The sequence below is a fragment of the Cyclospora cayetanensis genome, unplaced genomic scaffold (assembly GCF_002999335.1).
Source record: "Cyclospora cayetanensis isolate NF1_C8 unplaced genomic scaffold, CcayRef3 CcayRef3_contig_58, whole genome shotgun sequence".
Lineage (NCBI taxonomy): Eukaryota > Apicomplexa > Conoidasida > Eucoccidiorida > Eimeriidae > Cyclospora > Cyclospora cayetanensis.
In genome coordinates this window covers 186,992-210,454 of record NW_020312568.1, presented here as the reverse complement: position 1 = coordinate 210,454, position 23,463 = coordinate 186,992, and the positions used below count along the sequence as shown (strand labels likewise).

General features: G+C 48.7%; 1 pseudogene; it reads right to left on the bottom strand.

Moving 5' to 3' along the window:
* Nucleotides 1-427: 427 nt before the first annotated feature.
* LOC113146758 lies at nucleotides 428-7,897 on the bottom strand (annotated as a pseudogene).
* Nucleotides 7,898-23,463: the final 15,566 nt, after the last annotated feature.

Sequence of the window (23,463 nt, the reverse complement as noted above, 5' to 3'; positions counted from 1 at the left end):
AGTCCGTGAAGCGGCTGCGATGATTCAGCCGCTTGCTCTCCTCCCATGACCCTTACCTCTGGAAAACTGATAGAGCCTGCTGTTGCCTGTTGGGGAGGTTTGAGTCGGTTGCGCTGCCAGGCGCGGAGGAAAGCCGGAAATTTGTAAGGTTGGGTCTGTTTCCAGGTGGCGTGGTCCTCTGGCTTGCCGCGTCATTTGCGCAGATACCGAGGGGAGTCACCCTTACTCTCATCCGTAACAGTTTAGTCCACTCCTTAGATGGCTGATGCCTGCCCTGTGGTGTCCCGAATGTAGAGCTGACCAACCGCCGGCTCTTGAAACGTCGCTTGAATGTCGCCTAATCGAGCTCTCATGCATGGCGATGCCGTGAACATCGTGGTGCCCGTCTCGGCGGTGCGGCACCGCTGTTGGTAAGCGTGCAAACCCACTAGAATATCAAAATTGGTCCGCAGCAACACGACCCAAGCTTAGAGCAGATGGACACACCCGAGAGTTTGGGGGTACTAAACCACACTTCGCCACCGATAGTAAACTCAACTTCCCTAGCCCGAAATCAGCTCAAAGCTTTTGCTGTCATTTTACATGAAGAATATGACTCTAGGTTGGCTCACACACTTGCCTATAGAACGCGGTCAATTGGCGTGAGTGTTGGCGCGACGCTCCCAAGCATGTCGATTCGTGATGCCGTAGTATGGTACTCACTGGTCGCCGGTGGTACTTTATGCGACCGCACGAGCGAGAGGCACGATCTGACACTCGCTCTCATCGGATTAAGGAATCAAACTCCGCAGCATCTGCCCATGCATTCTGTTCACCGTTCCTTAGAAGGTGATGTGCGGGTGCCACCACACGCTTGACTTTCAAACGCTGGCATAGACGCTCCCACTTGTCAGATTGACATGTTGGGCCCCGATCAAAAGGGACCTCTGAAAGGCTATGAAATCAAAATGGGCCAGATGCCACCAATTCAAGCGTATTCGCTGTTGAAGTAGCCTTGATAGTCAAAATAAGCTGCGCAGTCTTAAAACTCAGTGTTCTGAACGGGATTTGAACTGTTGTCGTCGTGAAAAAGGATTATGTGATAAAGTCTAGCTTAACGTGACTGAATCGTTTGATAGCAATGCGGGGTGGCTGATATACGCTGCCTGGGCTCCGAATAAGTACCTTGCAGGCTCGCCACAGCACTCCCCATGAACAGTTGAATAAGTTTGCATAGTATCGCGGATTCCAAAAGGGATATTTGTGATGAGGTCTAGCTTAACGTGACTACATCGGTTGCAAGCAAGGCATTTGCAGGCAATGACGTGGTCATGGCTCCGGACAACACATAGAACCTAGATAGCGGAGGGACACAAATGTGCCACATGTAGTACGCAAATGCGCAGAGAATGAGTTGAGACGAAGTGCTTTCTGTGTTGGATTCAAAGTAGGAATGACCCCCTTCGCCATTGTGCCACTCGACCACTTCGGAAGGTTCGATGAGGTCGGGCCAGTTGGATTAAGCAGCCCAAGCTTGAGCTCGTATGGGGTGAGCATCAAGGGACAAAGAAGGTAAGTCCTCGCGGTTCAAGGCCTGCCTTTCACCGGTGTTGAGCGATCACGTCCCTGCACTTGAACACTCCGGCGCAGGAGGACATATCGGTGTCTTGCTTTGGTCTCTCGATTTGTGACACTGGATCAGGCGGCGACGATTGGGATGGGGGAGCTTAGAAGGGGACCGCTTGAACCCCTGAGTGAGCTGGCGCCCCCACAATAGTTACGTGAGTTCTTTGAATCCCGTTCTGCTGCTCTGGCACATCAGCGGCTGCAGTAGTGGTTGTCATACACCCGTAGGAAGTGATGCAAGCAGTGACGAGCAGGTTCAGGCCATCTCCTCCACAGGCAAAGTGCGGATGGCCGGCGAGAGAGTCTACAGTCTGGTAGCGGGTGTCTTTCAGATAGTTGATCATGAGCTTCTGGAATTTGTCCAGAAAATTGGGCCAATGCTCCATGTGTTTTATCAGTGGATTTGAAGTATCTGACTGCTGGAAGTAGGTCACTAGTGATTTGTGAGGGAGAAACCTTTGCACACGGGAATACGTATCCCCACGTATTCATGCGTTGACTAACGTCTGAGCCTCTTGGGTGGATATGGAGTACTTTTGCAGTAAAAAGTTCGTAAGCTGGCTCAAACCGCGCTCGGTCGTTGTCGCGTTCCACTACTCAGCCTCAGGCATAGCCTAATGCAGTAGCTCCAAGGCGATCAGGTCTGGTGGAGTCGGAAATTGGGTGAACCGTATATTTGACTAGCCGCTTCTTGAGTTGCCCCACAACAAACGTATGCGGTAGAGTCCAGGTAGTGTCATATGCTTCAAGCGGCCGTGCCACGTCGGCGAACTCGGGCGTCACGAATACGCGCCGTGCTTGGCAGTCCCCCAAAACTGCTGCACTTGCGTCTCGTGCGGTAGTAGCTCTGAACAGATTAAAATTGCATGTTGTCTTCAATGAATTCTGAATTCGTAGTACAGAAACCTTATTAGGAGGTGCTCAGCAATCGCCATAACAGCTGCACGTGAGACACTAAGTCCAGACTCTATGTGCGAATGTCGTCAAAATGGGAAAGTACTCCTTGAGCCAATACAATTTGGAGAAAAGCATTAAAATCGGTCTTTGACAAAGCGTGTGCATCTTGGATACCGAAGGACATCACCTTAAGTTCAAAGAAACGCATAACTTAACCGAAAACAATCTGCTACCTGTCCGTTTGTGGTGCAAACCTTATCTGGCAAAGACCGGCTTCTATGGAAAGCGTCGAAAAATTTAGGGGGGCGCCCAGCATTTCAAGGGCAGTGTGCATCAATCGCACTGTGGAGTCCGGCATTATCAACAGGGAGGTTTGTAGTCTTGCCGGTACGTATATTTGGTGGCCAACAGGACGGTTGGGAGGCAGCACCCTTGCACGGCAACCAGGAAAAAGATGCTTTTGACTCGACAAACTATCGGCACCTGCGACGGCAGTTTCTACGCTAAAGCTCAGTTTAATCATAAACCTAAATATGTGTATTTTCCAGTGCAATAGGCCGCACAGACGCTTTGTCAGCCTCGCCTACCACCGGCAAGTGTGCGGCAAAGTGGGGGGCTCACTAGTTGAGACTGTTGGACCGAGAGTACACTGATGCTCGACGAATATAGAGAACGATAAACCCCTGCATGGCTTAGGAAGCGGATCCGCCTTGTCTATTACAGGAACAGGTGTCGTGGGGAGAGAATCTAGGACTGCAATGCTGACTAGAGCTTGCAGTGCTCGAGGGCGGCTGCTGAAGTGCCGCTCGTAATAGAGACGCGCGCTTCGGCTCCAGGAATGATTTGTAGCACTCAGATGGCGGTTGTGGTAAGGCTACCGCTTCCACCATCGATATGAGAGTAGCCTGTTGGGCAAGGGCATCGTATGCCTGGTTTGCTGCAGCTTCTGAGTAGGTCCTGGAGGTGAGGTCACGCGCCTCCAGCGAACCCCTCTCGCAGCAGCACTGGCAGGTCACACCAGTGGCGGTTCACATCTCCACTCAGCTTATCCAATTAATAATACCATGATAGCTGATGTCTGCTAAGCCAGAATAGCCTCTCAATAAAGTCACACGGAAGAGGCCCTACCAGGTATACGCCCTGAAATAATTAGCCAGACCACATAGATGGCCGCGTAACAATAAGATTTATTTGCGAGCTTTGCCTGCTAGCCGGGTTACAGCCACTCTCGTGATGTGGGAAGACGACATCCAGGACCAGGTGCTGCACCAGTGCCCGGCTAATCAGGCGTCTGGATACTCGCTTGTATTACAGCGTTTCATGCTTGTGCTCCACTATGCCGAGAAACAACTCTGCTGTGCGCCCAGTGACACACAGTAGCTTACAAGCTTCAATGACGTTTCCAGACCACCGTCTATTCTTCCTCACCCTCGAATACTGTGTAGCAATCCCCGTTAACACGATTGCCTGCTTTCGTCTCTGACGTACTTCCATCTATGCGTTCATCGCTCTTAGTCCTCTATGACCAACCTTCGGCTCATCGTACTCCAGTAAACACAATTTAATTAGACATCCCAATAGCATACCTGCTTCGGTTTCCCTGGTTCTCTCTCCGTCTATCTTCTGGGGACAGAGACGTTGCCTTCAGTCTGGCAAGACTAAGGTGGTGTTGCGTCCCGTGGCGACGGAACATATTAATCCATGCGCAGCATGGTTGCTCGTAGTACTTGTGTCTGCCATTTCTTGAGTGCTTGACAATTTGAAGGCTTCTGTTTTTCGTCCGCGCTAAATGGTGCCCTGATGAGTGGCTCTTCCCTTGATGGCTTACGCCCTAGTGGCGCTGAGCATTTGGCGCCACCGTCGTCCTTGCCTCTATGGTTGCAGCACAACTCCACTAACATCCACTAAATGCGATTCCGCAGAGACCAGTCTGTTCCAAACTGCCCTGTATTATTGCGTAACAGCGGCGGCCTCATCGGCTCATTCTCGTTGATCCTCATCGATCGACGCTTGCCCGCCTCTCCCTCTACAAATTTCACGTAGTGTCGTTGGGTACTCGCTCGCCTTTTCCGGGTACCCCTGCTGACTCTGGCGTCGCGCATCTCCTATGTAATGACAGTACCTGCGGCACTCTGCGCATGACTGGTCCGAAAGTCTTTGAGCTTCAAAACGTAGCTGCAGCGTCCTTTCAGTCAAGGATAGCTCTGTGTCGTTTATTTTGTGTTTCGTCTGGCAGGCTGGCTAAGTATTCGCTGAAGGCATCTTCGGACTGTGACACAATGCCATGGTAAACAAGCTGTAAAAGCCCCACAAAGTATTCATCATGATCTATCTTGCTTTTGGCCAGGTTAACCCTCACCTTTCGTGTATTCCTATGAAAGCGCCTCAAGGGGCGTTTTTATAGGAAGACATTTCAATCCTCCATATTTGCCCTGGTATACCTGGGACTAGCAAATAGTGCAATGCAAGACGCTTTAAGTGTTTTCAGCGCCCCACTGAGTAACTTTGGTTTCTCCCTCTAGAAGCTGTGTCTCTATCAAATTCAAGAAATCCTGCATACCACTTCCGTCTTCGTGCACGAGAGACTGACAAGGGAATAAACTCCTTGGGTTTGCTCTCACCTCAACAAGTTGCCTTTATAGACCCGCTACCACCGCCTGTAAGTGGGCGATAACTTTTAGTTGACCCTGTTTAAAGCATCCCATGAGATCAAATAATAGTAGACGCCGTTTCTCCAGCGGTGTGGACGTTTCAGAAGAAATTTGTGTTAGCTTATTTAGACAGCTTTATATCATGTCTCTACATTTTCGTAAAATCCGTGCTGACTCTTTCAGCGGCACGGTACTGGACAATACAAAAAAGCTGCCCCTTCCTGTGGCCACTGTGATCAAGACTCTAAAGCGCCAGAGGCAGAGGGTAAAGTAGAGATATGATATGCCACAGCCTGAGCTGTACAAACGCAGTCAAACTCGTGCAGTCTAGGCCCATGAGGCCAAAAAGCATCGATCATTCAGAGTCTTGATACGTACTGTCAAGTTCTACTTACCGCTTGCCAAACACGGCAAGACGTCTTGCAGGCGGCCTCGAAAATCGAAGGTAGCAGACATCTCTCTTCAAGCGTCCGGTCACGACAGAGTACCAAAGACTGAACTGCATTGCATTACCGCAGTAGCAGTGATAAACCATTTGTCATGCACGTGAGACCATGGAACTGAAAACCAAAGCTTAGTGCTCTATAATACCAACGTCTTCACATATATCCCCTCAGATCTAGGTAGAAATTCTCAAGGCCAGCACCCGCTTCTGCCGCTGACTGACTTGTCAGCTTTTACCAATCAATGCGTTAAATATGAAAAAATTTTGTGACGAAACTGGGAAGCGGACTAGAACAGACTCAGTTGTGAATGCTGCCACAGCACAGTCGCCGAGCACTAAGAGAAATTTCTTGAGTGATTATTTATTTTTGTTGCTGTATTTTAAAAACTGAAAACATATACTCATTACCCTAACGCACGTTACGTTAATGTTTTACTAAAGAAGGCTGCAGTGTATGGCAAGAGCCACCAGCTTCGGCAAGGCCGCTTGATTTCCTCGTCATGAAACCTCGTTTGCTTGCGCTTCCCATCCCTGTGTTGTTGACTACATTATACCTGCCTCTTCCGTTCCTACTGATGTTGGTAGGTGTACCTGTTGTTCATGATGCGCACGTTTCAACTAGGCATTTCTACATATATAGAAGCCTTTAGGGGCTGTCATGTATGTACAGTAAAGGCAATCGCTTGTTGATCTACGCTTTAGGAACCCACTGAGCCGGCCATGGACCATTGTTTGCAGTTTCAGATAGGCGCGGTGCTGGTACACTAATCAGGAATCACTTGATTGTTCTGTGGGGTTCTAAAGCGAGTTAGTCGTGCAGGTAAGCGCTGTATAATATGATCTATCGCAGTACAACGAAACCAGGGCTGCAGCGTGTTTCTGGTACACGAAATGTTTAGGACACAGTTACGTGAGTATGGAAATCACAAATTTACATCAAACCGCTAGGAATCAGGGACAATGAGCCGCACCAAGGCAACATGTGAACGCACTCACTGTGCCCACAGCACTTTCAAATGGTGAGGTCGCGAATATGCAAATATAAAAGAAGGGTTCCTTAAATCGCCCTTGAATCAACTGGTGCCAGTTCCAACCAACTTGAGGCGACGAATGCATATCCTGCTGCCCCTGCAACAGTCCATCATCCCCTCTTATAACCACATAGAACACGTGCACTTTTAGAGTAAGCAACATGAGATTGTTTACAACACTGATAATTTGTCCTTATTACATCAGAGACGCAAAATTAGAGAGCACAACAGGCGTGGTCCTAGCAAAAGCTTGTCTACTAGGTAAACAAATACGATGCGCACTAGAATGTATATGCAATTTTCACGCTTGAGTTGAGGTGTGCAAAGCACTACTGATAAGCAGACTTGCTGGTGTACACACATCTACGCAAAGCGGGCTCTGCATCCAAGCACCATCTTCTTCACAAGTTCGCACATTCAGTCCGCAGATACTGCAAAACAAACAAGGTCACTCAGTGCACTTTTCATTCATTTTCCACAGGTAAATAGATGATTGCATCACTTGCAGAAACCATGATGCCTGCATACTCAAGCAGCACGGTTACAGATCCAGCCGCTATACACGCCATCAGCACGCAGCATCTGCGGTCTTTAGAAAGGCCACAAAGCCTTCAGCGAACATATGCTTAGCTTTTCCCAATCATGCTCACCTTCGAATATACCAACGGTATGCATAAAAACCGTAGCGGGTACTCTCCGATAATACTGCTACAATGCCTTTTGCCTAGAAGCCGATTGCATACTGATCGGAACCGTGCATGGTGAGATTTTCATTTGAAGCCTTTTCTGTCAGTGGGGGTGGTGCTGATGGTTTGGACAAGAAATATGGTACGCTACTGGGTCACTTAAAGGCTTGCATTGCTCAGCCTTTTGTCAGCAAAGTGCCACGCAATATACTGTCCTCAAAATGTGATTGATGCTGGAACAGTGCTGGACGCTCACCAGCAACGCTAGGCACACCTCCAACGTGCTGGAACACTGGGTTTGGTGAAAGCAATCATATTCGTTTGCTCCTGAGTGTCATGAACATGCAATTGGCCAAGCTCTCAAGCCTCAAAAAGTCCTGGAAATCAACAAGGTAATTATATTTCGTAGCACGGTGACAATGGCGGACGCGTACATTACACCAGTGGAGGAGCCAATCAGCTGCGCTCAGTAATGTGCTCACACGTTAGAGCAAACCAAAAATCGTATGGCCCTCTAGCAGCTGGACTCATAGATCCACAGCGTTGCAGTTCCACCGTAAGGCATGCAAAATAAAAAGCCATATTGCATTTTCTAAAGCGGTCTTCCCCCCATTAATATTGTAATCAGTGTGTCGTAGACAGAATGTGCACGAAAGATATATCTAAATCACAGCCTCTCGCAGTCTATATGCTTGAAAAACCACACAGTCGCATGTGCTGATCCGGCTAATAAGGAAAATATATAAGAAAAGCCTTATTTAAGTGTCTGTTTGCAGAGGCATATGCAAGAATAGTCTTTATACTCCATTCTACGGGTAATGTGTCATTTCAGTAGATGTACAGTATTGAAACTCAATAGAAGAGGTGATGCTGTATAAGCGGCATAGCAAGAACTGGAAGATCCATTAGTCTACTGCCGTACGGGCAAGTTACAAGCAAACACTTTATGAAATAATGCGTGTGGAATGCTGTTAAACGCTGTAAATCGCTTACAGGCCTTTGCATATGCTCCACAAACAATCCGAAACCACGTATCCGTACTGAGATTAGGACGACCCTCCTCAAATTATGAATAAATCTGGGACTTGTCGGAGCAGCAGGACATACGCAGCGAAAGCGCATTGCCTGTTAAAGTGGTAAGTCGGCGCACACTGGTGCGCGAGAGGGTTGTGGCCCAACAGCTGAAGCCCTGCCCGTCGTAGAGCCAAGCGAATAATAGAGATAAGTTTCCAACTATCTTTTTCTGATCTCTAGCTTTGAGTGAGAACAGGCACTTAGCTTAGAGGTTTTCGGTATTCCATAACTGTTTTAGAGGCGCCAAAATATGCACTGGAGAAAATCGTACAGCTAGGGAAAAGGCCTGCGAGTTCACCAGATAGGATAGTATGATCACGAAAAGTAGAAGAGCCCTGTAAAATTCTAGTGTGACCTCGGAAAATATGTTAAGCCCCGGAAGCACACGAGCGTCTGCTGATGCAAGCAACAATGTGCGGGCCTTCCTATCTGTAACTACTTCTACACGAATGATTGATTGGACCTATGACTGTCGTAGCTTCACCGTTACAACATCACACATCATTACTGCTCTTGTTAACATAGCTGCTCTGCTCTGATCAATCACTGCTTCAGTCCTCTTAAGCTCACTTGGTCCAGATGCCCCACTGGTGGACGAATTATAAACTACTCAGAAAATCGGTGTTCTTTGCAAACCTGTCGCTCACCATATATTTACAGCACCGGCGAAAATGCTTTTTCTCCAACTCTTCTTCTGGTTGCCTCTACATTCACATTTCAAGATCTCGTTACTGCCCTACACTATGAGCCATGTACGCACCTACATTGCAACGCGTCGTGCTTTGAAGCAAGGCCTCATTACTGAAGTTTGTCAAAGCCCCACCGCTATTGCGCCTAAGCGTAAAAATGGAAACCTCTCAGCTTAGTGCGGCTAATCATGGTATGCATCTCAAAACCCTGTATACATTTTGAGCATTCGCATGCAAGGGATGTCGCATTTGCACGCAGTTGGTGGCTCATAGTAAAATACTACAACACATGACACAGCTGACGCAAAAGCTCCCCCCCCAGACATATGCATACAGTGTGAAGCAGTAGCTTACAAAACACAGAATTACTGGATTCGTGTCCTGTTGCGCTTTGTTTTCGTAACAAGTCATAGGATATTTATTCGAAGCAAAACTTCACGCGGATGGATGAATATACATTCCTGCTACTAACATATGTGCTAGCTTCAATATGCCGATCGCAGCCTGTCTGAGTCGTCTAAGAAAGGTATTCTAACTGGATACACTCGTTCATGGCCATGCAATGTGTAGACGCGCACACACCTTCACCTTCAATCTAGGGCAGGCTCAAGTGTTTCAGGTGTCAGCTGCAATCACACGAACGGTGTAGCCACACCAATACACATTTGGTTTAGGAACTCAGTGTATAAAGTATGCCAACACCAAGCTTGTGGACTGGAAAACAACTGGGACTATCTTCACACAATGCAAACTTAGGTCCGCAGGCACACCAGCCGTCGTCATGCCACATTCATGCATTCAACGCAAGGCCCAACCTCGGAAGAATAACCCGAAATACAGTAAAGATGTGGTGTACACGTCTGCGCAAACGCACGCTTGTCAACATAAAGAACACCAGCATCACCACAATCAACTGAGACACATCTGCCACTCCAAGATTCCTGCTGCACGCGGAAACCAACGAAGAACAGCAAATCCTACAGGAACTAGGGAAAACACTCTTGCACCATTGCACTCATACTCAGAATCACAAACGCAGGCCGCAATGGAGCCATACAACATCCATTACACAATAGTCGCTGCCGCCTACCCGCACCAAAACCGTGCGTTGCAAGCGCAGCCTTACTCTCTAGATCGTCCCAACGCAGCCGCGCATGTGCAACAGCGCGACATGACCACATATTCCACATCAAAACTAACAGCAAAATGTGAAAACTGCATCGGCTTCATGGTGCTCGAATCATCTGGCCAGGTTCGTTGCTAGAGTACATGCTGATCTTTGCACGCGTGCATTGATCTTGCATGCCACATTGACAGTTCCTGGTGATACACTTTGCGGAGGGGCTACAATGTGGTCAGCATTTGACGTCATGCCAACCCAAGGCTGATGGGCATCAACGGACTCTCAAGTGGTGACAAATGCCCATGCATACAAGGTGTGACCCATGCCCAATTGGCTGCTACCGACAGCTTTTCACGTAGGGTCCCTCACTCCGTGACCCCGAATAGGCTTGTAGTCCAAACTATTCCCGTGAATTTCAAGCCATCCTGAACCAACGCATATTCATGAGTTTATGTACTTTTTTGCCTCTGAAGCGATGCGCATGGGTTCAGGGTGAACTATGAGGCTTCAGATTGCCCACCAAGAATAAAATCTCCTGACCGAAGACCTCACTGGGTCAGAAGCAGCTAGTTGCAAGAGCATTCAACAAAACCACGGTTATGTGTTACACAGATGCGCGCATGGCTTTAGCTCATAATCAGACGCAGTGCAAACAGAATGTCATCAGGATCCTACACAAGCGACAGACTAGCCCACAGCAGGCTTTTCTGAACTGTGCACAACAAGAGTAAGTTAAATAAGGTGGGTAAATAGCACAACGACACCGCGATAATTTGCGATACTGTAATTTTGCACAGAATCAGCAAAAGAATACCATGTTTCATGCTACACATCTTCTCGCAACTCATTCCTTTGATGGTCGTCCGCTACATTACTTGTCTAAATATAACTAGGCCAAATCATTGCTGGCAGGCTAAATACACGTAGAAAAGCAGCTGATTGCAGCCGCAGGTGCAGCGCGCTTTGGAGTTCTTTGTCTACTGAAGGGGAAGGAATTCTTTTACCCTGCAGCTGGAGCGAAAACATGAAACGAAACCGCAATATACGAGTGCGAGAAGATATTCACTTCATCGTGACGGATCCAGACCAATTAAAAGGCAAAAGCGTATGTGTAGCCACCATAATGGCAACCCATGCCGCTCAGAACAGTCCCATAAATGTAGTTACACATTTCGAGGACCTATGTTTACCCAAACACCTCATGCACCCTGCAAACGCTTGACAGCTCCCAAATCAATTCAGCGTGGACGCGTGGGCACTAGACAATGTGAGCATGCTAGATTCACTTGATTGCTATGGAGAACTTGCATCGAAACTCCATACGCTGAAAACAAATAAGTGATGTTCCAAATACGAGCCAGGGAACAATATCCCACATCTAATACAGCACTACTTCGCCTGGCTCCATACTCGCCTATCCAATGCAACGTATGGTAAGGAAATTGTTTCTTGGAGCACATGCAATGCAACAAGACGACAGTTATACAGCTATATTTAAAAGACCCGCACCCTTCAGTGTCTATCACAGACACCCCGGAATCAGTAGCATCCGACCGGAACCGCCTAATACCCACTGACGGCTGCAAGCCTGAATTGAAAAACCAGGAGCACACATTGAAGGCGCACGTGGTACCAAACAAAACCTACGACACATTGGCTGCGAGCGCGCACTCACATCGACACCGCAGTTGTCTTGCACAACCCACTTCCTGAAAATCGCCAACGCAGACCGGCATTGGCAAATGCGCACCATCAGCGCATATGTAGCACAATCTACAACAGCGAGCACTGAAAAACCGCAGCCACCCGAAGGTGCTTAGGCTCTCCTGGCCAGGGATGCCGCTCGGTCCTCCAATTCTCGCTCTCAGCTTCTCCCACTGCAATACATAATATCGGACCACCCAAGTGGAACACACTTCGAGTGCAGTGCGCAGCCTACTCCTCCCCGTGCAACTGCACATAACAACAGTGCTAGCCATTCCACTGCACCACAGAAGCTAGGTGCTGGCCTGACCGTACATGCATTAGCTACAGGAAAATGCTCATGCTACACCACACAGCTTTGGATGCAAAGAGCGCACTGCCTGGATCGTCCAGCGTGCAAATGTTTGCCAGCCTCCATATCAGTTCCGCATCAAACGACGTCAAGTGCTAGCCACTGTGGTCGTGCTAGAACCACTCTAGTCTTATGGCCAACCCCGCATAACGATTCCATACGTTGAGAATAACTGACCACTTCTCCAAACGCATGCCATGGAACAAACCTCCACATCATAAGAAGCAGCAATTCGGCATAGCTACATACTCATTTACGCGGTTCTATTGCCACTATTGATATTGTTGCTTTGAGCACATGCAATACTGTACAGCCTCACGTTCCCCGATTTAGGCGGAGTGGCTGCAGTCTTCAGTGCTTTCCATAGCAGCCTCCTGCTTAGTAGGGAGGTGAAGGGATGGTAGGAAATGTCGCGGGGGCTGCGTGTATCATCTGCCACCCCAAAACACAACTCTAAAGCACGAGAGGCAGCAAGCAATAGGGGGTACACATTGGCCACTTCTCTAGACCCACACCCAACGCGCGCATGCCTTGCACTACCCACATGCTGGACCTCGCCAGCTCAGACCGCCATGAGGAGGCCCCAACAACATCACACATGACGCAATATATACAACATTGAACCATGAAAGTACTGCAGCGATTCCTTGGTGCTCAGGCTCCCCTGGCCATGGACACCGCTAACCTGGACGCCTATCTTCTCAGCCTTGAGCTGCGTTTGCAATTCACCTTGCGGTGTCTCTTACAATTCATTTTTTAGAGACGCTACCTTATGATCAGCACTTGGCTGTATCACCATGCTCCCACCAGGCTTCAGGGCACCCTGTTCAGATGTGTTTATCATCAGCTTTTCTATGTTTGTTTCTGAACAGAACCTCATAAGACTTGCGTTTCTCGTGCGGTTCCGGCTTGCCATCAAATAGTTAATATTTTGTTCGGAAGGAGCACTCATACAGCAATAGATTTCCACAACAATACCTTGCGATCAAGTACTAACGTGCTCTACACATAGGGGTATGACTTTAACTCGTGACCGAACGCACTGCCAACAAGTTGTCACCACAAAGCCACCCAAGCAACAGACGAGCCAAAGGTCCTCATATCTTGCAGGCACGTCGTAACTGCCTTTGGCTGCCTTGCATGCAATTTACTCTAACAAGTGTAAGTCAGCTAAATAAAAAAATTGCATACATGATGTGCGAGCAAAGCAAGAAAGGTTATTGACAAAATAAGGGTCAGAATTGCACAGCAAACTGCTATCTTCCAAACAACCCACGACCACCATTCCATACTGGACACAACCTCAAGCACAGTCTCTGCCTCTAGACGACCTGAAGCAGTGCGCTGGAGGTTTCCCCAAAGCTACCCAGTCGTCCACGTGCAGAGTACTGCCTTGTCCACATGTCCGCAGCAACCTGCAGCACCTGCGAGAGTGCCAGCCACATTTACACCTGGCACAAGTCTAGCCAATTTGGAATAGTAGACGACACAAGCTCCAAACACTTCATAAGCCTGCTACACGCCAAAATTATCGTTGTGCATAAGGAGTCCAGTGTGCTGGGTGAAGTGTCTGCTCGGAGTAGCGCCTCCAGAGACTGCATCCAAGCTATTCAATGTGTAGGTGCACTTTTTGCGTCACACCCCGACCCCGTACCAACGTTCAAGACACGCCACACAATGTACTTCTGATCCATGGTATGCCTCTTTAGAAAAACGGATGAGCAAACGAATGTCATTGATCTTTCTACCGTGCCCCGAGAGAAACACTCTTTTAACAGCCGTCCTCTACGCCATACATTTCGAGCACAGTTATATCGAAATATGGCTAGCAACATGAACCTACATGAAAACGCCTCTGACAACTGCCCCAGCCATAATGCACTCTGCACATTTTCGATACCTCTTCACCTCGCGCTATTTGCTCGCCTTACTGGTAGAGTTACGAGACAACACAAAATAACAAATAGACATTCTTTCCATCGTAACCAGCCCACACCATTCAAAAGACAAACACTTGTGCGCAGCACCTCCTTACTTGCAAAGCATGCTGTTGCTAACAGCCACACTCACGCAGAAACCAATTCCGCAAACCTCATTCCACCCACCCGCCGTTCCCCTGCCTACTGCGTCCGCTTGGTACCTAGCACTCCTTGGTAAATGAGTTAACCACTGTCGTTTCCGCACTCCCAATACAAACATCGAATGCCTGCTCCACTCTGGCGCTCTCACAACTGAGGCTTCAATAAGCTGTCCACCTGGGGGCTCACCAAAGCTGACACTCGAAAAAAGAGGCTGCCGCATGTATACAGTAGGCATCTCTTGAATAGAAAGCCGGCGCTGCAGGCTTACAGTGTATTGCCCCCTGCATACACTTCTCACCAAAAGCGTACAGCGTGAGCTCGTCGATAGATAAAGACATTTACGCTGCAACTACACTGTCTGGCAAAGGCAATCATGGCATAGCTGCACGGAAATGATGGAGGCTGCTCCACGGTCTGCAAACACATCAACCATATTCAGACCAACCAGTAAGATGCAGGGCAGTTTCTGCTGAAGCCTGTTTAATACAAAATGTAACCTTCCCCTCAGGCATTAAACACTAGTGATTTGCCAATGATGCAGTGGTACCTCTTCATATACACAAACTTGCAACGGATACAAAATGTGGACACGACAGGGCAACAAACTTATGCAAACGGACAACACAGCTCGTGGAAAGGTCCTCTGCAACAATAATCTCGTAGGCCATACACACAACAGGGGAAGCAGCCGCCACAGATTGGCGTAAGACAAGGTCGTCTTACGCTGTCTACCGACGCATGTGGAGGCACACACGACACTTCGCACAGCTGCCACCAGCAGCTCCATGCTATTGATGTGCACATCGTGCCGAAGCACTAGACCAATTGGTACTGCCCCCTCTCACACCACTCTTTGCTTGTCACTTGGTAAAGCACCTTGTTTGCCCTGTAGCATTTGCGTCAGCCAAAGACTTTCGCGATCTGTGCACTAGCATCAAACCACTATCAAGTATTCGGAAAACATCCGAAGGGCCTAGAGCTGATACAAAAGCCACTCGGCCTTCAAACGACCCTATAAGCCGGCTCAAGGCAAATGATAAAACCGCTCTAAGGCTGTAACTATTGCCACTTGGTGGCTGCACCTAGAAATCTAAAACAAGGGATATACGCCATTGCCTGAGGCCACACCCACTCTCTGATGTACGAGATTCAGCATGATCCACAGTTAGCATGCCTGCTTCCCTCGCCAAACCTCATGCACTTATGATGCGGTGCAACCACGTTAAAATAATATGAGGACCGTTTGCCGCTCGGCAGCAGGTAAGCCAGTAGTACCCCTGAGTTCGCAATCACACCGACCGGCACACTAATGTTCTGTCGCCACATTGCCGAACAAGCAATCAACACGATCCTGAAGACAAACACACAGGAACATCATGCACCGTATAGAAGCATTGGCTTCAGCTATTACCGCAGGCGTCAACCTTATGCGCAAAAGTGTCAAACGTTTTTTCGCAGAATCCATAGAGGCCAAGTAGCACGACGAGCTATGCCAGCATCGAAATAGGTGAGAATCACTACATTCGTCAGACGCACCGCCATGCCTTCTTGCCCATGAGGGTGTAATCCCTACGACTACGACCTGTAACTTGAAAGAATCAAAATTGAATCCAATACACCTCAGTAGCAACACAGGCGTGTTAACAAAGGAGCTGTGCCACGTGTCATCTACATCGACCTCCCAAGCATACTACTTGCGAAAATCGGCAAGCGCAGCGTGTCGCGTTTACACAGGAACGCGTGGCCACGTGGTTGCTCAATACCTCAAACCGGCTGCTCCGCATTATATGCGGCGCAGTTTCACACTGGCAAAAAATGCTACATCCAGCCAGGCTGCAGTACGCTAATGTGCCCAAACCATTTCAGCCCTTCTCACGATGAAAAACACTTCGGCGTGCGCCTTCGACTCCTTTTAGTTAGCCTACAGTCCAATGCGTGAACGTGCCATCTCAAACAAAGCGAGTATAAACCTTTAAGTAGTCATGTTCTTAACGAACAGGATGAAACTCCATTCACCAGCTTCCTCAGCTTTCACATTCCGAATGCTTGCACCACCCACCACGCGTAACACAGCCCGCTATAGAGTTCATTCCAAATGACTTCTGCACCTCTGTGATCAACCTCGCAAATATGTAAATGGCAGGCTGGACAAGCTAGACAAGCATTACAGCCTACCTGCCCAGAATATGATAGTGCTAGACAGCCACACCTTACTACGGTCTTCTACAAAACAATTCTCATACATGTCCCATCTGCTACAACTGCTGTTGAGTGCATATGCACCATCCTGAACGATATACAGGCACTAAGTTACCATCTATGCCACTCGGATCGCATCATGCGCTTTTCGTCCGACCACGCTACACCCATATCAGGTCATGTCACAGCTATTGCTGCGTCCCGCATGCCTGCTGCCTCCAACCTTGCGTAAACCCTTCTGACACAATCGTACCACACCACATTATGTTGGACATATGTAAAGGCTAGCCCAAACCCATTCCCGTCTACGACGTGCGCGTCTGTAATAAGCTCTATGTAGTGGTACAACAGCTTGCCAGTAAAACCTCCAGCCATAGCCCGAGCTCTGCTCGGCCCCCACACTGTCACCCTGAACGGCTGCTACCACAATGGGCCATTTGTAAGCACGCAGCTGAAACACACCCCAGGTACTGTGCGCAGCATAGTTCTCTTAGAACGGATGCACCATGCAACAGTGCTACCAATCACAATGCAGTAGAGAAGCCAGGCGCTAGCGTCAGCCTATGCGTGTTAGTAGCAAGACAGGCACTATCCACACTGGACAAAAGACATTTTCTTGTGATATCCTAGTAGCCTTTTGACACGCAAGGTGCACCAGCTAGCACAGCACCAAGCCTGTACCTCACCGCCATACAAACAAATGCCACAGTACACAGAAAAGGAACATGGGATGTCAAGCACGAAACCAACTTTCCAGCTCGTTGCACTGTGCATGGTGATGTCCGAGTTGTGTAGGTAGAAACTTCTTTAAAATGCCAATATTCCCGTGGAGCAGCGCAGATTTTCGTGGAAGCAGCCTTGGCAGCTGGGTAATGTATGAGAAGTGTTATGTGGGAGACCACAATCAGAAATGGCTGCCTAGCACAGCGCAACAAACGCTGAAACAGCTTTACCATTCCCCGCTCTCCAAACCCCAAGCAAACTTCACCATTTGATGAAGCACCATTCTGTTCGCCCCAGGGTCACACATCCGATGCGGAGACAGGCATTAAAATGTTGCTCTGAGCACATGCAATAAGACACGACAACACCTAAACACACATTTACGCATAGGAACCAAACTGTAACCGGCTTCCTGAGGACCCGCCAACTGAATAACGCCTCCCGGTTCGTGCCTTTTACTGCACAGCCTAAACGCACCTAAGATGGTTAAGTCGTACTGGAGTCGGCTAAAACGCATTGACGGCTGCGAGCTTACACTCTCACTCAGAAACAAGTCTATCGCACCAGTGGTACCAAACAACACCGAGTACACATGGGCTGCTTCTGCTCACCTACACCAAAACCGCACTGGCCTTGCACAGCCCACTTGCTTGAGCCCATCAACGCATCCACGCATAGCAAAGCCGCCGCCTCAGCGCATAGGTTGCATTGGATACACCATCAATTTACGAAGGAACTACAGCTACTTCACGGTGCTCAGGCTTCTCTGACCATTGCGCCAAAATACATGCCTACCTTCGAACATGTGCGTTGCGCTTGCATTCTACAATGCCATTTCCTTACGGTTCATTGTGTGAAGGCGTTACTTTGAGTTCGGTATTTGACGCATTTTTAAGCCACCTCTAGGCTGATGACCAAGAATCGAACCTCCGATAGTGACAAATGCTTAGGTTTCCACACATTCGACCCATGCCCCACTTGCTGCTACTAACGCCATTCCACAAAGCGTCCCTCACTCTTTAAACCCGACCAGCCTCTAGTCCGAACTAATCTACGGGGCTCGTAGCCATCCCGCACAACGCGTCTTCATGAGTCTGTGTACGCTTGCTGCTTCTGGACAGATGTTCATGGGGTGTGCGGGTTTCGTACAGTTTCAGCTTGCCCACGGAAAATAAACATCTAGTACAAAAGCATCATCCAATCAAAAGCAGATAATCACAGCTTTATTTACACTAACACTTTCACGTGCTCCACACATAAAGGCTTTAGCGTATGACCAAACGAATTGTGAACAAAATGCCACCAGGAACCTGCTTACGCAAGAGACTAGCCGAATGCATTCATCCCCGGACGCGCTCCTGAACTGCTACACCACGAGCACGCTAACTCAGGTTTCTGATTGGGATACCAATAGGTATCATACTGGCAGACCACACTACACAACTGCCAGCGTAAAATAGTCCACATATTATGGGTGACACTATTTTTCAACAAGGGACTAGCAAATGAGTACTATAGTGTATTCTTCACTGCCTGGTGCATGCAGGCTTTCGAGAACTGTCCGCTACACATCGTGTTCGAATACAGCTAAGCCAAAGCATAGCTGGCAACGTTGATGAACCCGAAGACGTCGAATCTGCCTCTCAGAGCTGCTCCAGCTGTAACACACTTTGAGTGCATTTGCAGACTGTACAGCCTATGCAGTCTGCTCACCTTACATCTACAGCCAAACACTCATCGAGTCAGCACAAAATGAATGCAAGCAGACATTCTACTCATCGGCACCAGCCTAAACCAGTTCACAAACAAAAACATATGCGTGAACCGCTGAGTGCTCTCAAAGTATGCTGCTGCGTAAAGTCACAGACCTGCAGGTACAAATTCTGCTCGTCTAACTCCTTACCTACATATCGTTACCCTATACCCTTTTTACTCTCCCTGCTTGCTACCGAGCACTTCTTGGCGAACAGGTCAACCAAACCATGGCGCTGGCACTCGCAAAACAAACATCGAAGACATGCTTTCAGCTGGTGCACTGACTAGTGCCGCTCTAACACGCTGCTAACCTAGGGACCACCAAAACCAGCACCCGAAATTGGTGGCTGCCGCATATATACTGTATAAATCTCTCGAAAGAAAAACGGGCACCGCAGGGTCATAGTGTATGACCTCGTGCATACACTTGCCACCCCAGAGCCTACATCCTGAGCTCGCGGATACACTAGAACCGCTACGCCGCAACTACTCCCACCCCGTTAACCTAATCACAGCACAGCTTCACGAAGAAGCTAGTGCCTACTTTCCTGCCAGCTGACACTCCCATCAATTACGCTCCATCCAGCATTATATAGGGCACCTTCTGTTCAAACATATTTCATCCAAATTCAAGCCTTCCTCACGCAGTCTACACTACTAACGCGCCAATGGCGCGCAGGCAGCTTTTGATTTACACAAATACGGAACGAATACAGAACGTGGGCAGGACGGGGCAACAATCACAATTAAAAGTGGATGACATTGCCTGAAAAGCTTCTTCGTAACATAGATCCCTTATGCTGCTCACACAGCACTGCACGCAGATGCAACATGTAGCATTGCTACAAGGTCGTCGCACGCTGTCTGCCGATACACGTGGAAACACGCACTGCACTTCTCACATGTAACATGAACAGCGAAATGCTGGCATTACATCCAGACACAGCTACAAACACCATGTGACTTTCAAACATCCATACAAGGCAAAGGCTGAAGCTACACTATGTTGGTACTATTCTCACCGAAGAGCTGCGCACGAACACCCAAACCGAATAACAGCCTTCACCTGTGGCCAAATCCACTTATCTAAATCATGGAAAATGGCGTGGTCTGCAACCAGCACATCATCGTTGCTCCCCCCACCGTACATAGCTGTGGGCTGGTTTAATTGCAGTAAAATCCACACGCGTTTACCCCACTACAGAGCCTGATGCTCTGCCAGTACCCTTCAGCCTGGTAGCAGATAATAACACTAACCCGCCCACTAGTGCACTGCTGCTCTTTTGCCCAACGAACACTCACAACACGGCACTAAACAAAAGCTGAGGAACCCCGTCCACCATATAATAAAGCTGGCATGAACTATTCCCGCAGGCATCAACATAAAGAGCAGAATCGACAAATGTTTTCTCGTAGAATTCAGCTAGAGCTAGCAGCACAATCAAATAAGCCAAAGGCAAGAAAACGTGAGAACGGCCACAAGCATAGGCCGCACGAAGATGCAGTGCGTTCCTCCCAATAGGCTCCACCGCCTAAGTCTTCTACTCGCAGCTCGTAATAGCCGAAGTTAAATACTCCGCGAGTCGGTAGGCACAACACGCCATCTAACAAAGAAATTTTTGAACATGTCATCTCGATCGACCCCTAAGCATTCTATTTCCGCGGATTGGTAAGTGCAGCCCGTTGTTTTTTGCAAAGCCACGCGCGGGACAAATGTGTGCTCAATAGCTTGGACCAGTGGCTGCTAATTATGAAAGGCACACCTCGAACACGCAGGACCGCCAGCTACATCCAGACAGGCTGCAGCAGGCCAATGTAACCAACACAGTTCACCCCTGCCAGCAGCAACGAGCACGTAGGCCGCTGCCGTTGCCCTGCCCAGCCAGAGGATGGCTTACAAAAAAACTTTCAAGCTGAAGCAAGGCCAGTACCGCCAGCGCTGTGAGCCCTTCCTCAGCCAAGGACTCCAAGGGCTCATCTATACAAGTCGCCAAGCAGCCTTTGCTAACTTTCCCCGCCCTCCACATTCCAAATATTCTAACATGCGTACTATTGCGCAGCCGAAAGAATCCTACAAAATGGCCACTTCCCCTCGATGACCAACTTGACGAAAACGCAAGGGGTGGCATGGACGTGGACGGCAAGCATTGAGGCTTCCCTTCACATAGTTTCAAATCAGCACCCCTGATTGCGGCCGTCGACAGAAAATGGCCCTTTTGATTGTCAAGCGCAACTACGGAAAGCTTCTGCGCTTCCCCGGAAGATGTGAGGACGCAATGAGAAACGGCAATTCACAGCAAGCGGACTACACGTGCACTTTGTGCAAGCAACACGCGCACACAAATCATGTCAATTAACACACATTACTGCATCATGCATGCCGGCTGCCTCTAGTGCTGCGCATATTATTTTGCCACGCAAGCATCACACACAATCACCGCATTCCCAAACACAAGCTTCCTTCTATTTGTTTCCACCAACTACGTGATCGCCTCAAATAAGCTTCATGTAGCGATGCTCCAGCTTGACAATACAATATCCAGGCAAGGCACGAATAAATCACCCTCCTCCTCTTGTTCCACTATGCTTTTGCTTCAGCAATGGACCTTTCCTAAGTGCGCAAGTGAAACTAACCTCGAGTGCATAGCGTAGCCTACTCCTTTCCGTGCACCTACACTGGGCAACAGTGCTAATGATTACAGTGTGGCACAGAGCCTAGGTGCTGTCATTAGCCTAGATAAGTTAGCTGCAGGAACAATTGCCGCCTGCAACCGACACACCTCTGGACGCAAAGTGCATACTTCCTGAGTTATGTAACGCGCAAACATTTAACGGCCCTTAATTTACATTAGCGTCGAAGGCTTGGGAGAACCTAGCCGACGTACACGTGCTACAACCACTTGTGTTTCTTGCACCAACGCATGATAGGTTTCCACACACTGCAAGCAACTGACCACATATCCAAGCACAAGCCATGGAACAAAACTACGCACCTACTGAACCGCCACTCCGCTTGGTCCCCTTTCCACAAATCAGGTATAAGGAGCAGTATAGTTGCTGCTGCTCAGACCACACGCAGTTTGACCGGATGACACTTACACGGATTTCACGCGCAGGATCGACAGTCCTGACGACTGCTAGGGGATCTGGCCTGGCACTGTCAATTGGAAAACACCTACCGTTTACTGCCTTCTCAATAGAGATATAGGAAAACCTGCAGCCTATCCACGGTCATCAGCCTCTTTTGGCTAAGGATCTAGCTAAACTACATGCCTCACCTTGCACTCGTGCGTTTGTCTTGCAATCCAAGTCGCCACTTCCTGAGTATTCGATTTATTGGGGAAATACGGGGCTGTACTATGCGCTTAGCATTTAACCGCATGATTATGCTACTTCCAAGCTGCTTCCCACCATGCATTGAAGCGTCATAACTGTGCATTTGCTTGTTGCTTTCAAACGGAGGCTCATGGGGCCTGCGTGTGCTATGTAGTTTCAGCATGCCCACAGAGCCTAAATATCAGTATAGGCATCACTCAAGCAGCAGCCGATGATCACAACAGTGCTCCACATTCGAATTGCTAACTTCTTTCACAGAAGGGGTATGGCTTTAGCTCGTGACCAAACGCATTGCCAACACAATGTCACCAGACACCTGCGAGCGCAGCAGACGAGGCGAGAGGCCCTCGTTTCCTGCAGGTATTTCAGGACTGCCTTTAAAGGTTTTTATGCTACTCACTCTGACAAGTGAATGACAGCTAAGCTACAAAATTGAACTCCAGAAGTGGTAGCAAATAAAGGAAGGCACTTGCCTAATTGATGGTTACCTTTGCACAGCAAACGGCTAGCTTCTGAACAGCACACGACCACGATTCCTTTTCATGAACAAGCCAAAAAGCAGCATGTGCCCGTTTGCAAACAGAAGCTACGCCCTGCCAGTTTTCAACAAGCTACCCACTCATCCATGCGCCGCGCAATTCCTTGTCCCCATGTTGGCAGCAGCGTGCAGCACCTACGAGAGTGCCTGCCACATTTTACAGCTGGAATAGGTGTGAAAATTTTGGAATAGTCTTCGGCACAAAAATGAAACTTCCACATACGCCTACGACACGCCACGATAAACGTTGTGCCTGAGGAAACCAGCGCGCAGGACGAGGTGCCTACAGTCCGCAGTGGCGCCACCTGAGCCTATGTTCAACCTATTCAATCTGCGGTTGAATTCGTTGTGTCAGGGCACACCCCGATCCCGTACCAGCTTTCAAGCAAAGCCGCAAAATGTACTACTAACGCAGTCTGTTCCATTTTGCGCAGATGATTGGCAAATAAATATCAAAAACTTTTGATTAAGTTTCTTGGAGGGTCTGCCATACGTCCAGCATATGCCGGCATGACTCCGCCACTCCCGTGCTGCTAGACACCCCGACGAAAAACTTTTTAAATAAGGAGAAACA